The sequence below is a fragment of the Mus caroli genome, unplaced genomic scaffold, assembly GCF_978045245.1.
Source record: "Mus caroli unplaced genomic scaffold, Mus_caroli_1 scaffold_14, whole genome shotgun sequence".
Taxonomy (NCBI): Eukaryota; Metazoa; Chordata; class Mammalia; order Rodentia; family Muridae; genus Mus; species Mus caroli.
The window spans coordinates 17,593,882-17,600,851 of record NW_028227269.1 but is presented as its reverse complement, the minus strand read 5'-3'; the positions used below and the strand labels follow the sequence as shown (position 1 = coordinate 17,600,851).

General features: G+C 47.1%; 1 pseudogene across 1 annotated transcript; it reads right to left on the bottom strand.

The window, feature by feature from the left end:
* Nucleotides 1–313: 313 nt before the first annotated feature.
* On the bottom strand, nucleotides 314–6,208 carry LOC147001144 (hippocalcin-like protein 1; annotated as a pseudogene). The gene is made up of 3 exons (XR_015045187.1): nucleotides 5,834–6,208; nucleotides 4,330–4,435; nucleotides 314–487 (listed from the first exon to the last, which is right to left on the bottom strand). The product of XR_015045187.1 is annotated as a hippocalcin-like protein 1 (transcript).
* Between the last annotated feature and the right edge of the window lie 762 nt (nucleotides 6,209–6,970).

Below are 6,970 nucleotides of genomic sequence, written 5' to 3'. Positions count from 1 at the left end.
GAAGGGCTTGCCTGTCTGCTCTCCATGTTCTTCATCCTCACAAAATCAGCTGGGATCATCGAATAAATCAGCTGGTCTCGGTAAGATACTGAAACATCCTGTCTGGTGTCCTTAAGGGCCTCCAGGCCCTCTGTGGGCAGGAAAGGAGCCCTACAGCCGAGAACACTTGAAACCTTGGAAGGAACCAGCCTGGACTGGATGGGGAGAGACATCTATCAAATCTGATAGAGGAGGGAGCTGCATCCAGCCAGACCAGGTGAGTGTGATGTGCTGCCTGGACCCAGGTCCCGAGAGAGCAGGAGAAATCACGGAGAAATCCACTTTTGCAAGCAAAGCTGAAGATGGCAGGTCAAGCCTGTGTTTCTCATAACTGTGTAAAGCCCATTCCCCTCAGAACTGGCTAGCACTGCTGGGATCACACTGCAGCAACTGGACAATGGATGGTCGCTCTTGGCACCTTTGTTGAATTCTTCCAGGGACATTTTGCCTGAGGAATGGAAGAGGGAGACTTAGGATTAGCCAGTGCTCTGGTTAAAGTCTGGAACCCTCTGGAAAATGGACAATGTCTAGTCTCCACAACCACCGCCACACACACACACACACACATATGGGGACATATGTCATTTTCAGGCACACATGTGGTCAGAGGACAACTTGTAAGAGCTGGGTCTCCTTTCAAGGTATAGGTAGTGGGGACTGAGCACTAGTCATGAGGTTAGGTTTGGTAATGAACTCTGGGGCCTGATGTAAGCTGATAGCCCCACCTAGAGGCCTGGAGAGCCACCACGATCTGGGGCAACTGGGAGACAGGACAAATTATGGCTGCAGGTCAAATTACATTTCTGTTACTGTGATAAAAATCCCCTGACTAAAAGCAACTTAAGGGAGGAAGTTTTCCTTGGTTTACTTCTAGGTTACAATTCATCACTTCAGGCAGTCAAGGCTTTAAAACCTCACAGGGCAGAGAGAATAGAGGTATGAGCACCTGGCTCATAATGAGACTCTGCACTTCTTTTCTGATACTCTTCTTTTCCCTTTATTACACTGTTCAGGGCCCCTGTCTAGAGAATAGTAATGGGGTTTCCCGCATCAATTAACTACCAGCACAACCCCCAACAGGCATGCTCATAGACTGCCATGATCTAGATGAGTGGTTCTCAGCCTTCCTAATGCTGTGACCCTTTAATGCAGTTCCTTGTGTTGTAGTGACCCTCAACCATAAGATTATTTTCACTGCTACTTCATAACTGTGATTACACTATTGTTATGAATCTGAATAGGAAAATTTGTGTTTTCTGTTGGTCTTAGGCCACCTCTGGGGAAAGTTCATTTGATCCCCCAAAGGGGTTGGAACCCGTAGGTTGAGAATCACTGATTTAGATAATTCATTAAGAATCTTCTGGAAACTATGCTGGGGCCAAACAAACACAGAAGTGAATGCTCACTGTCAGCTATTGGATGGATCACAGGGCTCCCAATGGAGAAGCTAGAGAAATTACCCAAGGAGTTAAAGGGATATGCAACCCTATAGGGGGAACAACATGATGAACTAACCAGTACCCCGGAGCTCTTGTCTCTAGATGCATATGTATCTAAAGATGGCCTAGTCGGCCATCACTGGAATGAAAGGCCCATTGGACTTGCAAACTTTATATGCCCCAATACAGGGGAATGCCAGGGCCAAAAGAATGGGAATGGGTGGGTAGGGAAGTAGGGGGAGGTATGGGGGACTTTTGGGATAGCATTGGAAATGTAATTGAGGAAAATACGTAATAAGAAAAAAAAGAGATATCAAAAAAAAAAAAAAAGAATCTTCTGAGCTGAGCAGTGGTAGCACACATCTTTAATCCCAGTACTCAGGTGGCAGAGGCCAGTGGATCTCTGGGTTCAAATCCAACATGGTCTAAACAGCAAGTTCCATCACAGCCAGGGCTACGCAGAGAAACCCTGACTCTAAAAAACAAATCGACAAGCAAAAAAAGACTCCTCTAGCGCTGGGAGATGGCTCAGTAGTTATGAGCAGTTGCTGCTTTTGCAGAGGGTCCTGGATAAAGTCCACAGCATCCATAGGGCGGTTCCCAATCATTTGTAACTCCAGTTCCAGGGCGACCCAGTGCCCTTTTCTGGCCTCTAACATATTACACAAACATACATTCAGCTAAATGATCATGTTGAAAATAAATACTAAATCTAAAATAAAAAAATAAAAATTAAAAGAAAGATTTCTAAGGTGATTCTAAACTGAGTCAAGTTGACAGTTAAAACTATCACAGCGCCCCCTAGTGTAGACTCTTGTCAGCTTTGGGTGTTGAGAGCTATCCCCCTTTGCTGTCCTATTCTTGTCCTATTCTGTACCAGTTTCTCTGACAGCCCAGACTTCTCATCTCTTCAGTGCTAGCAAGTGGCCCCTGGCTTACAGGGCAGAGTATCCACTCAGTGGCCTCCATCGAGAGACACAAACAATTGGACAAGTGCACAGTGGGGACACGGTCTCCACTCTGAAACTGGTGAAGGTCCTGACTTTGACAATCAGAAACAATGGCCCTCCATGTTACGTGTGCCACCAACATAGAGCTACTTCAGCCTCACACCCACACCAGTGGGCTTATCCCCATTTCATGGAGAAGAAAACTAAGCCTGGGAAGTGGGCAAGCCCCAGTTTGGTCTGTTGGAACACAAGCCTCCGCGTCAGAGTACACAGAGAGTAAGAACACTTTAGAAAATGGCTGAAAGGCAGCACCAGGCAAGAGGCTGCATTGCTTTGTGTGAGGACATGTTTTGAAAAGCATTTCCTTGATGTCTGGAAAGCTTTTTGCTGTCTACAGTTCCTCGGGAGCCTTGAGTCCCGCTGAGCCTGGTCCTCAGCTCACCTGCACAGAGCACTGGAGGCTGTTCACTGCTCTTTCCTGTGCATTAGTTTACATTCAATCTCAGTGCGACCTGGGGAGCCTTTCCTGCCTTAATGCTGCATTTCCTGTTGGAACAAAACCCAACCAGTCTTGGCTCTACAAAGCCACAGAGGGGCAGAATCAACTCACCATGCAGCTACCTCACCCTTGCTGAGGTCCTGTGAGAAACTCAGCCCAGGCACAGCAGGACCTCTCACCACCTCACCTCCTCCTGAGACCTCAGAGTCCTAGGTAAGATGAGGCTCAGTGGCTTCTATGTTTGATGAGCCCCATGAGTATCCAGGGTGCCTCACATCCCAGGATGATGGCCTGGACGGCCTCTCAGAATCCCAAGACTCAATGCCACTTGATTCAGTGTCTCACCTCTCAGCCACCAGTATGACCTTCGTCCCCTCTGCATATATACTTGTGGAAGTAGTAAGACCACTGTTTCTGTCAACATGTGTGCTAGCTAATTTTATGTCAGCTTGATACAAGTTATAGTTATCAGGAAAGAGGGAGCCGCAGTTGCGAACGTGTCTGCTGGAAAACCTGTAGGGCGTTTCTCTCTCTCTCTCTCTCTCTCTCTCTCTCTCTCTCTCTCTCTCTCTGTCTTACTACATCTCTCCCTCTCTCCCTCCTTTCCTCCCTTTTGTTTTGTTTTGTTTTGTTTTGTTTTGTTTTGTTTATTGAAACAAGGTTTCTCTGTGTAACAGCCCTGGCTGTCCTAGAACTCATTTTTTAGACCAAGTTAGCCTTGAACTCACAGAGAGCCTCCTGTCTCCTATGAGCTCCGATTAAAGACATGTGCCACCATGCCTGACCAGAGGGTATTTTCTTAACTAGTGATTGATGGAGCAGAGTCCAGCCCATTGTAGGTGGTACAACTCTGGGCTAGTGATCCTGAGTTCTATAAGAAAGTAGGCCAAGCAAGCCATGGGGAGCAAGCCAGGAGGTAGCAACCCTTTCATCGTCTCTGTATCAGCTCCTGCCTTCAGGTTCCTGCCATGTTTGAGTCCTGCCCTCACTGCTTTTGATGATGAACTGTTATGTGGAAACTATGAGTGAATAAACCCTTTCCTCCCCAAGTTGCTTTTGGCCATGGTGTGTCATCAGAGCAATGGAAACCCTAACTCAGACAACAGGGATGAAGCCTACAGCTCAGAGGGTCTACTGACATGCCCATGGTTATAGAACCCTAGGAAGGGTGCAGGATGCAGGCTAGGTTTACCTGACCCTGAATTCTATTCTCCCTCCCTCAATCAAAGCTGAATGAAGTGGGCTAGAAAAGGGCAGGACTGAATAGGGTTGAGGGTATATCCCAAACACCTCTGTGCCATCAACAGTTTCACAGGCTCATCTACTCCCCTCTCCCCACCACGACCCCCTCTCCTAATCCCCTCCTCCCACCCCACACTCTAACTTCTGCCATGTTTCCTACCTTCATAGTTTGTGTCCATCTGCCTCAGTATCTTGTCTGTTTGCTTCTCTGTCGTGAACTCGTCCTCAGGCATCTTCATCACGGAGGACACCATCTTGTAGATGGCCTGCAAAGGGGCATCTGTGACTGTGCTCTGGAGGATGGAAGGTGGGTTATGGTCCTCGCTCAGCTAACCAAGGAGCATGGACAGGGCAGAGTCAGGACCCTTCTCTCATCAGAACAAGTCTCACAGACAAGGTGCTAGGCAAAGGGAGCCAGGAAAGTTTAAGTGACTTTCAAGAGCACAGGATACAGCTGGGGCGTGGAAGAATGGAGGGCTCCTTGGTTCAGAGTAGAGGGGAGGTTGTGTGGCAAAGCATCTGTCTGAAAGGAGGATCTTTGGTGGGGATCTGGGAAATCCTGGAGGGAAGGTCAAAGGGGAAATACATTGAGCCCTGCCCACCCATGGGTCCTGAATTTGCAGATTCAAAAAACTACAGGTGGGAAATAGTCTAGAAAATGAAACTGGAGGTACACAGACAGTTTCTTGTTATTTCCCAAATAATACAAATTATTATTAACATCTATAGCCATTGTATTAGGCACTGTATATAACTACTTTACTTATTTTATGGATGTATGTAATTATTTATTTGGGGGAGGTGATCTCATGTGGAATCCAGTGGACAACTTGTGGAAGCTGGTTCTCTTTTCCTACCATGTGGGTCTTAGGGATCAAACCCAGGCTGCCAGGCTTGGTAGCAAGCACCTTTACCCACAGAGTCAGCTCACTGGACCAAATACAGAGATGGTTTAGAGCATGGAGCAGGACTGATGCAGGGTGCACATAAGCATCACTCCTGTAAAGAATTGACTGCTGACTCATCCTTTAGTGTGTCATTCTGATTTCTATAGGAAGCCCTATAGACAGCTAATGTGTGTGTATGTTATACATGTGTGTGCAGATGAACACCCACCCGTGCAAAGGCCAAACAGGAATACCGGTGTTCACAAGATTCCCTTTTCTCTCTCACTGAACCCGGCCAGGGCTTACCATTGTAGCTAGGCTGCCTGCTCAGCAAGCTTCTGGGACTTACTTGTCCCCTAGTTCTAGGGATTCAGGCATGCTCAGCCACTCCTGACTTTTCCATGGGTATTGGGATCAGAACTCATGTCCTCATGCTGGGTATCAAGTGTTCTTCTCCATTGAGCCATTTTCCCAGTTCTTGCTTTGACAATTCTTAATCACCTATCTGAGCCTCAGGTCTCATTAGAGGTTGAAAATAAAAAAAGACCCGTTTTATAGAATTGTGTGAATAAACCTGATGGATAAGCTCAGCTGGGGCCTGATGTCCAGCAAGCAATCAATAGATGCTTGGTTTTTATTGTTACTCTCTGCAAAGATGCAGTTTTTTAGTACACCAGGTAGCAAGTGGGCAGAGGAATGACCTGGTGTATGGGGCCATGGATAGGGGTCCTGGATCCCTGTACTCCCCATGCGTCAGGCCCTGTCAAGTGCAGGTACCTGCACTATCTCCAGCATTTCACTGCAGCTGATGTAGTCATTGCTGTCTAGGTCGTACATGCTGAAGGCCCACTTGAGCTTCTATTCCAGCTTGCCCCGAGAGGTCATGCTCAGAGCAATGATGAATACTCGGAAGTCGATGGAGCTGTCACTGTTGGTGTCACAGGTGTGGAAGACATGTTCAGCGAACTTGGAGGCTTCTCTGTAGGGGAAGAAGTTGGCCTAGATCTTGAAATTGTCCACGGTCAGGTGGCCAGTGGGACAGTCATTGAGGAAGTCCTTGTACCACTCTTGAGGCTCATGGTCGGTGAACTCCCTGTGTTTCCGCAGGTCCTGCAGCACCTCAGGACCCAGCTTGCTGTTCTGCTTGCCCATGGCAGCTGGCAGTGGAGACAAAACCTGCAAGGTCAAGACACAAGGTGAGCTGTGAGTACCTGAAACCCAAGTCTGGCTTCCTATCACACCCTACGACCATGCTGGCTAAGCAATATCCTCTGTATGTCCAGTGACTTCCATTACAGCAGTGGTTCTCAGCCTTCCTAAAGCTGCAACCCCTTAATATAGTTCCTCATGTTGTGGTGAAACCCAAGTTATAAAGTCATTTTCGTTGCTAATTCAAAAATGTAATTTTGCTATAGTTATGAATTATAATGTAAATATCTGATATGCCAGAGGGTCTTAGGTGACTCCCTGTGAAAGTGCCATTCGATCCTCAAAGGTGTTATGATAACACAGGTTGAGATCTTCTGGGCCAGAAGAACTCAAGACCATGATAGTGCAAGTTCTGACTTTTAGCATTTCCAGGATGGCTCTCCTCAGGAGGTACAAAATGGTTCTATATAACAGGGCAAAGCCCAGAACACTCTAGGAAAGACAGAAAGGATATCTTTTTATGGCTAAATACAGTCTACTTGGAGCATGCATGCAGAATCATAGTATAAGGGGACAGGGAGAGGCAAGCTAAAATCAGTGGAAGGAAGCTTTGTCAAATGTCCTGTAAGGGTTAAACAAGAGGCAGGATTGAGACAAACCCTGAGCTCATAAGCTTGGGGCAAAGGGGTCTCATGGACCCAATCCTGACTCTTCACTTTGAACAGCTCGTTCTTTTTCTCGTGGGGGACCCGGTGTGTTTGTTTC